Source organism: Camelus ferus, chromosome 12 (assembly GCF_009834535.1).
Source record: "Camelus ferus isolate YT-003-E chromosome 12, BCGSAC_Cfer_1.0, whole genome shotgun sequence".
NCBI lineage: Eukaryota > Metazoa > Chordata > Mammalia > Artiodactyla > Camelidae > Camelus > Camelus ferus.
The window spans coordinates 22,149,930-22,158,823 of record NC_045707.1 but is presented as its reverse complement, the minus strand read 5'-3'; the positions used below and the strand labels follow the sequence as shown (position 1 = coordinate 22,158,823).

General features: G+C 39.4%; 1 long non-coding RNA gene across 1 annotated transcript; it reads left to right on the top strand.

The window, feature by feature from the left end:
- Positions 1 to 1,871: 1,871 nt before the first annotated feature.
- Positions 1,872 to 6,137, top strand: LOC116667629. Its single transcript, XR_004324540.1, has 3 exons — positions 1,872 to 2,054; positions 4,113 to 4,293; positions 5,636 to 6,137. It is a non-coding gene; the product is annotated as an uncharacterized LOC116667629 (long non-coding RNA).
- Positions 6,138 to 8,894: the final 2,757 nt, after the last annotated feature.

The window sequence follows — 8,894 nt, the reverse complement described above, 5'->3', positions numbered from 1 at the left end:
TTTCACAATAAAAGATGACTCCCTCGCCTTCATTGATGAATGGCTATAATTTTCCATTGGACATCCTGAAACGGCTGCCCTGCCAGAACAGGGGAAAAAGCTCTCTAACTCTGAATTGAAGGCATAACTCTAAAATACAAGGCTTTACTGTACAACAATAACATCTTCCAGGAACCCTTGATATATGAGTTGTAGAGAAAAATAACAGGATAGGTATTTACATAGCACAGGCATGTAGATAAATTTATGTACTTCATTATAAATGACAAAATGATAATGAGATAAAATATTCTGAAACACAATGGTAAGAAATTTAGTTAAAAAAAAAAGAACTTCAATCAAAGCCATCAAGTGAAACATGATGACAATCAAAGTGTCTTGAGTACCTAGTGTTTTCTCAATCTTGGAATAAAAAATACAGTGGCGGGGGCATTCTCCCATATACTCAGACACAGACAGAAATCTCACATTCTATTTTAAGAATATACACATAACAGTAGATAAACTATCTGAAAATGGTTAAGTATGAGCATACTTTTCATGATAGGATAAATGATCTCTCATATCTGGCACTTATAAGTAGTCTTTTTGGTTATTTTTGCCTCTTCTCTATGGCATGATGACCCTGGAAGTAGTTACTCCTTTCTGTTTTAAGGTACCTCAAGTTGGTTTTATCCATTACCTTTTCTTTTGAGGGGTCAACCATTATAGTATGAACATTAGTAACTTCAGTGCATTTAAGATAAGTATCTTAAATCTTAAGTATTAAGATACTAATTTTTTCTAAAATTTGAAAGTTATAAATTTGGTCTAATGACTGTAGTTACCTTGCAGTTTGGAATCACTACCACACTGTAGTGCATCAATATTGGCAGCCACTGAACATTCACTGTAGTGTCATGTGTACTCAGTGAGCAAGAAGGAGAAATAGTCAATCAATTTAAAAATACAGGTTTCCAAGACAGTGCTAATACTGAATAGATGATAATGAATTGAAATGAATAAGCAATAAAAATGTCTGAGTTTCTCTAGATAAATTGCTTACTTAATAGTGTTGTTATATAGAAGGTTATCAAGGCTTCTTTCTATGTTTCTGCCCAGTGAAATCTTTCAAATTAGATTCCAATAAAAAGTGCCTTCCCCCACCCCCCAAAAAAGATTATTATGATAGTGGATAAAACATATGGCTCTCTAATAAAAGAGACAGGCATTTAAGCACATGTGGACAGAGTTTATATGGGATACACAATTTCAACTAGTGGCAGCTCCTGTATTTATATAGAGAAACAAGCTGGTCATAGGTGACCAGGGGTATTCGTTGGAATCACAGGGGTGTCTGCTTAGGTTGTGTGCTTACGTGGAGTAGCCAAGATACCTTCTGATGTCCACTTACCACAGCACCACACAAAGAAGACACACAATTAATTCCTGAAATAACTAATAAAAGAGGTAATCAAAAATTTAAGGTTTTGGAGGAAGCAGCACTACTTAACCGTGTACCAGCAGTGTAGCACTTAAATTCAACTCTGAACGAAGGCACTCAGAGACATTAAGAATGTGAAATCTGGTAAGTAGGAGGCACAAAAGTACAAAATCTTAGAAGAGAGGATCCCAATAAACACAGACAAATTGTATCAATCATTTTTAGTTCAGTGTCTCCATTATTGTGTTAAGAAACTGTATCTTGGTCACGTGTTAGGTGATTTACTTCACCAGTCATTAATTATAAGGAAATTAAGGTTTTATAACAAAATCCCAAGTTTTAGTATTAAAAACAGATGCATGGATCTTTAAAGTAAATTTAAACTAGTTAAATAGTTTCCATTAATAAAATTCATTTATTATACCAGAAAACTTTCTTTTTCCATAAAACTCTCACTTAAAAATACCTGGTCTAACTGGAGCTAGAATGACCTGATCTGAGCAAACCATCTATTTCATCCCGGTTCCTATCACAGGATGCATCCTGCATGGAATGCAAAACAGAAACAGCCAATTCTTCAGTGGTCCAGCTTAATGAGACGCCATTTCAAGACCTGTCACATCACAAGTCTGTAAGTGACGCTGTTTCACGTGTCAGTGCCTTGAATTTGCTGTTCCTTCGCTTGGAATGTTCTCTGTCCTTGTCCATGTCTACAGCTCCATTCATCCTCAAAAATGCTATTAAAACTCTGATTGTTTCTTTTTTTATTTTTGCTCCTTTGCTCTCCTATCATATATAAGTGACTTGCACTTAGCCTGTATACTTCTGTTCTTTAAAGGCCCTATATATTATTTCAAATTTCAAGCATCAGTATATGTTGAATATGTAACATATGCAATATATAGCATTATATTAAATGTACACTGTATGTTATGTATTATATATTGTATGTTACCTATTTTACACAGAAAAATCATAACATACATTATATATTTAAATATGAATTTGTAATCGAATTTTTATGCAAATCTAAACTAATCTATCTCAAATTTTTGAGTAACATTTCCTTTCCTAATAGCAAGATTCCATCATTTTTGACTTTGCTTTTCCAGATCCAAATAAGCACTCGTTAAATCTACATTGATTAAATAGAACTCCTCCCTGAATTTAGATACAGTCATAAATAAACGTCCAGGCAGAAAGTGAACACCAGAAACAAAACTTCAAAGTGGAAGACAATAAACTCAGTGGATTTTTTGTTTAGATGAAAAATCTGAGGTCAAAATAGAATTTAAAGTACTAAATGTGTAGGGAAAAAAAAAAAAAGAATCCATCTGGTATCTTCTATATTAAAACTAGTATCAGTCCTGGTCAGATATTTGGGAACAAATTTAACATGAATAAGAGCAGAAGCAACAACACAGAAACTGCCAAAATTACATTATTCACTTACTATACATGGAAGCCCCTGAGAGCTCTGTGTTAAATAACTCAAACAATAAAATGGTTCTGGATACCCAAACTATGTGTTCAAAGCAAGAACAGAGAAATTTCAAAGGCATCTTTTAATAAAGAATGAGAAGTAAGGCCTATAGCTCTCATTGAAGGAAGGCTAGTTTGTTCTCTGAAGTTCTGCTAAAATACCAGATACATCACACAGTAGGACGTACGGAAGCTACTGAAAACCTCAGATTCACACCAGTGAAGCTCTAGCACTGAAACTCCTGGGACTGACAGACAATCAGGCACTGCAAGCCACGTGCTTGGAGAGTAAGAACATTTGTCTTTCCTTATTATACTAAAAACTACCCCAGAGAAGAACAGGGCCTCCTGAGACACAGAATATGAAAGTAAATAAAAACGCACCTTCCATAATCAAGTGGAAACAGTATGCATCTAGAACCAGAGAATATTTGGAGATTGCACTTCTTTCTGTTGCCTTGGATTCATATAGCTACTATTTGCAGTAAATTTTTACAAAATGAGTAGCTTTATTTTAGTGGAGAAACTGTATTACTTCTTAAAAATGTAATACAATGCTTGGGGCTTAGTCTTTACAGCTAGCATACAGTAAAAATAAAATGTTCCTGCAAAATAAGTTGTAAGGCATTATGCAAATTTAGAAAATTCAGAGCTGTTACATCTAAACTATATGTGAAGACTGATGAGCTGATGGGGGATTCTGGAAGGAATGCATAAATCTAAATTCTCCCTCTTGCCTTACCCTGCTGGAGGCACAAAGACTATAAGAAGCCTCCCATGGAAACTGAAGAAATCCATGATAGTGCTGTGATATTGATGCGGGGGCGATTGTGTATAAGGGGTGGAGAGGCCAGGGGGAGAAACAAATCATTCTTAACATGGATAAAGACTTCAAATGGAGCCAGGTGGGCTTACCACTGATCCCACTGTTAGGAGTAGGGTTTGGAGGAGTCGTTCAGATGGTTTTCGTCAATGCCCATAACGGGCTGGGATGCCACCGCTAGACTGTCTGTGTAGTCCCTGTACAGTGCCACAGCGCTGGTGGGACTGCATGTGACTGTATTTTGTGCTGAGAAGCCTTCCTATCTTCTTTTTTCGGAATATAGGCGTGCTGTCCTCTGTAAACCTCAAAACCAGAAGCCAGAGCTTCCGAAGCTGAATTCCATAAAACTTAAGAACAAAGACAGCTTATCCTCTTTCACTGCAGACCAGTCCACAACTACCTAGGAGATCTCGACAGGCAGACCGGAGGCCTGAGTGATCCCGCACCGGATGTAAGCAGGCAAGAAAAGGATCACAAGCATCTATGAGGGAAGACTGAGAAGCACAGGCGAGCCCGTCAGCGCTGCTGTGGTCGGAGGACACCGACGCTACGGCCGGGTGTGAAGGTCTGGACTTCTCTTCACCATTTACTCACTCACGGGCTTGGGAAGATGACTTAATGCCTCAGTATCTCAGTGTTTTCATCTATAAAATATGAATTGCTGTATCCACCTGATAGAGTACTTTTTGAGAATTAAATGGATAGATTTTTATATAAAGCCTGTAGAAAACTTTGTACACACGAAGTATTATATGCGTTAGCTACTGGGCTAGCCTAGCAAAATACCTGAGTTAGAGCCAGTCGCGATTTATCCAGAGTTCTGAGAATGTCTCAGTGAGGCTACTGGAAAGTCTCCAAGCAAAGTTACCCAATAAAGGGCTCTGGAATCCCTTAGGACGGGGTCAAGGTTAAGGCCACTCTGAGGCTGGCTTTTAGGAGTGCCATTATGTAATGCTGACATTCCTGAAATGCCAGCCTCAGAGTGACTCACCTGCAGGACCCCTGAAGTGCAAATTCTGAGAAGAAATCATCTGATTGCCAGAAGTGGCTGTGATGTACAACCCCAGATCTGATGTGCATTCCTGGATCAGTCAGCTATGCTTGGGACAGAGAGAGAGGGATGGTAATGAGAAGATTATGCTGTGTTATCAGCTGTGGACATGACTGTCACACATCCATGCATGGTAGGCACTAAAAAAAGAAAGAAGGGAGAATCTCATTTCTCATTATTGCTGTTTACATTTTTTAGTGGGTCTTAGAGAAAAGTAAGCTAACATGAAATAAAGAATTATTTCTGACATTGTCTTGGAGACGTGAGTTGCTGAGGCTCTGCTCTTATGAATGGAAATTTTCAGGCGGAAGCATAGAAGCAGAAGCATCTTAAGCGGAGGGGTTGCTGACTGAGTTCGTGATTAATACCTTACATGTCTTCCCCAGTGATAAGCTGAACTCTGTAAATTTCCTGAGAAACGTACAAAGAAGCCAGCAGAAGCCAGGCCACACTCCTGGTCAGAAATGGATCTCTAACTCCACAGCTGCTGCCCCCTGTATCCTTCTCAAGGAGCGTATCTGAGTCAGCCTTCTTCCAGTGCAGACAGACACGTAGGGATCAGTCAACAGCTGGGTCATTTACTTTGTTTCCTTTGTTCAGTGACCCAATACATACACTTCTTTCACCTTAATTGTTTTAAAATCCAGCATTTTAGGGTTCCCATTCTAGTTAAGGCACATGAATATGTTGAAGACAGTTAAGGTAGGGCAAATTTTAATTCTTCTACCTGGTTCAGAAGTCAGATGGTCAACAGAAAACAGTTTCTAGCAAAACTAGGCAATGGATAAAGTTTGATTTTATTACACTTTTTAAAAGCCTTAATCTTTCCTTCCTATCTATCTCCTCTCTCCTCCAGGGAGCCCATCAACTCATTTTATCCACAGTGAAAATTTTCCCTGTACTGTTCTCAGAGGGGATTACCTAAAAATTGCACAATTGTCACATCAAATGATCCAATTCCCTGAGGGTCCACGTTTCAGCTGCCTGCCCCGGGAAATCATCACACGAACCATGCTGAGACCATGGCTGACACCAGCGAACGTTACACAGGGCTGGTTTGTGAAAGCTATGCCGGTGAATGTGTAGAGTCAGTGCTGTAACCAGTAAGTAGAACATGATTATCATTAGCAAACAAAACAAGAAAAAAAAGACGTGTAATATTTTATTTCTAAGGAAAGGGAGGGAAACCCCCATCTGTACTATTAATGTTTGGTGCCATTTTTGTTTTGAACTTCTTTGTTGTTGAGACTATGCTTCCATTTAATCCCCTTCAGTTTGTCTTTCAAATGTATTGTTCTGTATATAATAAATAGTTTGGGATATTTTTCCAATAAAAAGTGACTGAGATAATTTTCACACTACAGACTCTGGAATAAAGTGTATCTTAAAGCTTTTTTTTTTTTTTTCCTATTAATCATGTATTTTCCTTCAATATCACATTTCAAGCCTTCTTAACATGGCAGAGAACATAGTGCCTATAAAATTTTGTGTCATTAATTGTAATTCTAATGTAATTTTTATTGAGAAATAATCACACAGAAAGTGCATATTTATGTAGACATTGTCCAAAAATATTTATGAAATGAACAACTAGGTGACTGCAGTCACATCACTCCTACTGTCTCTGGAGTTAATCATCGTCTTGACTTTTGTGAAGATCTTTCTCTTGATTTTTAAAAGCTTTTCTAATTAATCAAAAAATAGTTTATCTTTTGCCTATTTTAAATTTTATATAAATAATACCAGATTATGTTTTCTTTTGTGAGTTGCTTTTTGTTTAATATTGTTGTGAAATTTATCTAGTGTGTGTAGTTATATTTAATTTTATTTGTGTGTAAGTATCCTATTATAGGAATATACTACAATTTATGTATCCACTTGCATTATCCCAGTTAACAACACCTCGAGGTCAACAAAAAGATGGAGGTTAGGATGTCAAGAAGCAGATAGCAAACAACAAACATTACCACCCTGGAACACTTTGTTAGGGGAGGTCACTGAAAAAAACGTGAGCACGGTTGACCTGTAAGCTGGGCCTGTCATCAGAGGCTCCGCACCCCTCCCCTCCCCTTGGAATACACAGTCTGTCTCCTGTTCCCACAGTGAGAGCTGTTCCAAGGACACAGCCTTGAGAGTAAGGTGTTACTGAGACCATCTGGACTGAAAACGTGACTGAATCCAGTTAAGGCTTCTATATAAACTTCTAAGATTCTGGCAGGAGGATGCAGGAAACTACTCCTCCTGCAGCCACCCAAGACAAGCCTCGTAAGTCAGTTCCTTGCTTATTAAACCTGCCACATAGCAGTCTGGAGTGGCCCGCCTCTCCCTCCCGTCTCTCCCTGCCTTCTGTGAGTCCACGAGCCTGCTTTAGATTACTCCCAGGAAGCTCCCAGGTTGTAAGGCAACACACCTTTCATTTATTTTTCTCCAACATGCTAAGGAGTAACTGAAAAACCATGGAAGAAGGAGTGGATGGCATGGATTACTTGGCCCAAGGAATGGACTTATCTCAGACTCTGTCTCGCTCCCTCTCCCCAAACCCCCAGCCTTGACTACTGCTCAGTCCTAGCAAGTGCATCGAATGACCGCTAGATGTGGATTTCGACACAAGGGACTAGAAGTCTTAAGATCAGTGTTTGGCAGTCCACAGCTCACTCAGCGCCTTTTGACCCAGAGAGTAAATGTTCAGCGTTAACTAGCAGTTTGGAACAGTCGCAGGCATTGAGTGCAGCTAACATTTTATTGGTTTGTAGTTGCATCATCCATATTCTGGTCAATTACACTCTGTGTTATGTAACTCCTTACCCTAATTATTAGACTAATTTACAGAATATACAAATCCGGCACTTTCTGTAACATACTTACTGCAATTACCTACAACTCAGAGGTAAACCACTTTTTAAAAAAGTCTTTCCTAGCAAGTGAAAATTTCTGAGAGAAAAGACAGTTTTAATCTCAGTGAACATATTTACACTCATATATTAAAATGCAAGATGAGGCTTCTTTATAAGCTTCCTTTGACACGTAATAGATGATTGACACATTCGGCAGTTGATCTTTGTGTTAATTTGGGTCCTGGAAGAGGCAGACTCCAAGACGGGCTTAGAAGTACAAGGGATTCACTAGGTGGTATTCTGTTAAGGGTGACGGGGAGGTGGGGAATACAGGGGGGACCTTCATGGTATGCTGCAGATCTGACAACAGTGTAAGATAGCAGCATTAGGCAAGAGAGTCTCAGACTACTGAACAGTTCTAAGACGGTTTTGGCCAGATTAATGGGAGAGTCCCAGAGCCAAAGGTGCTCAGTGCTCATTAGAGGAATGCCATGCCCCACAGACATGGGCTGGCGCTGGTGCCCTGCCATGCACAGTCACTGGTGAAAGTGTGGTCTTGGTGTGAACATTGTGGTAGTTTCACAAGGATGGTAACAGGGCTGTCAGTCAGCTGTGCCTCCTGTAGCCATTTCTCTTGATGGAGACTGAGCAGCACATTTCCGTGGCTGCCACAGTCCACCACTTATCCCACACAGATCCATTCCTCCCAGTGATCATTAAGAACGCTGGTAAGTGCAGCCAGGACTAGGATTCCTTTTGCCACTTGGTTCCTAAACCCATGGGTTCTTTTTTCTTGGGGCACAGCACACTATAGACACCTATGATTTAATATGTATACTGAATTCCGAGGGAACCACATCTTTCAGAATATTGCGTCCAAGTAGTTGCTTCACCTGTGTCTTCAGTTGGGTTTTCCAGCACTCTGTGAGGGTGACGGCATCTAGATGGTGTGTGCATCTTAGTTATGGTCCATTCTCACATCTCTTTCTCTGTGTAGTGGGCCACTTGATTAGATGCTGTGTTTTGTGGGATTCTATGCCTGTAAAATCAGTCGTTTCGTAAGTCCTCAGTAGAGACTCTGACTGAGCGTCTATGGGATGAAAAGGCAAATCCATACCCAGAAGAGGTATATACCTCTCTAAGGACAAACTTATGGTCCTTCTGGAACAAAAGGGGATTAATCGTTCATTAGGCAACAAGTAACTGGTTCATCCTTAAGAAATGATGCTGTGTCAGGGGATCACCTTCATCTCTATAGTCTGCAGGTTGAATATTCAGAGA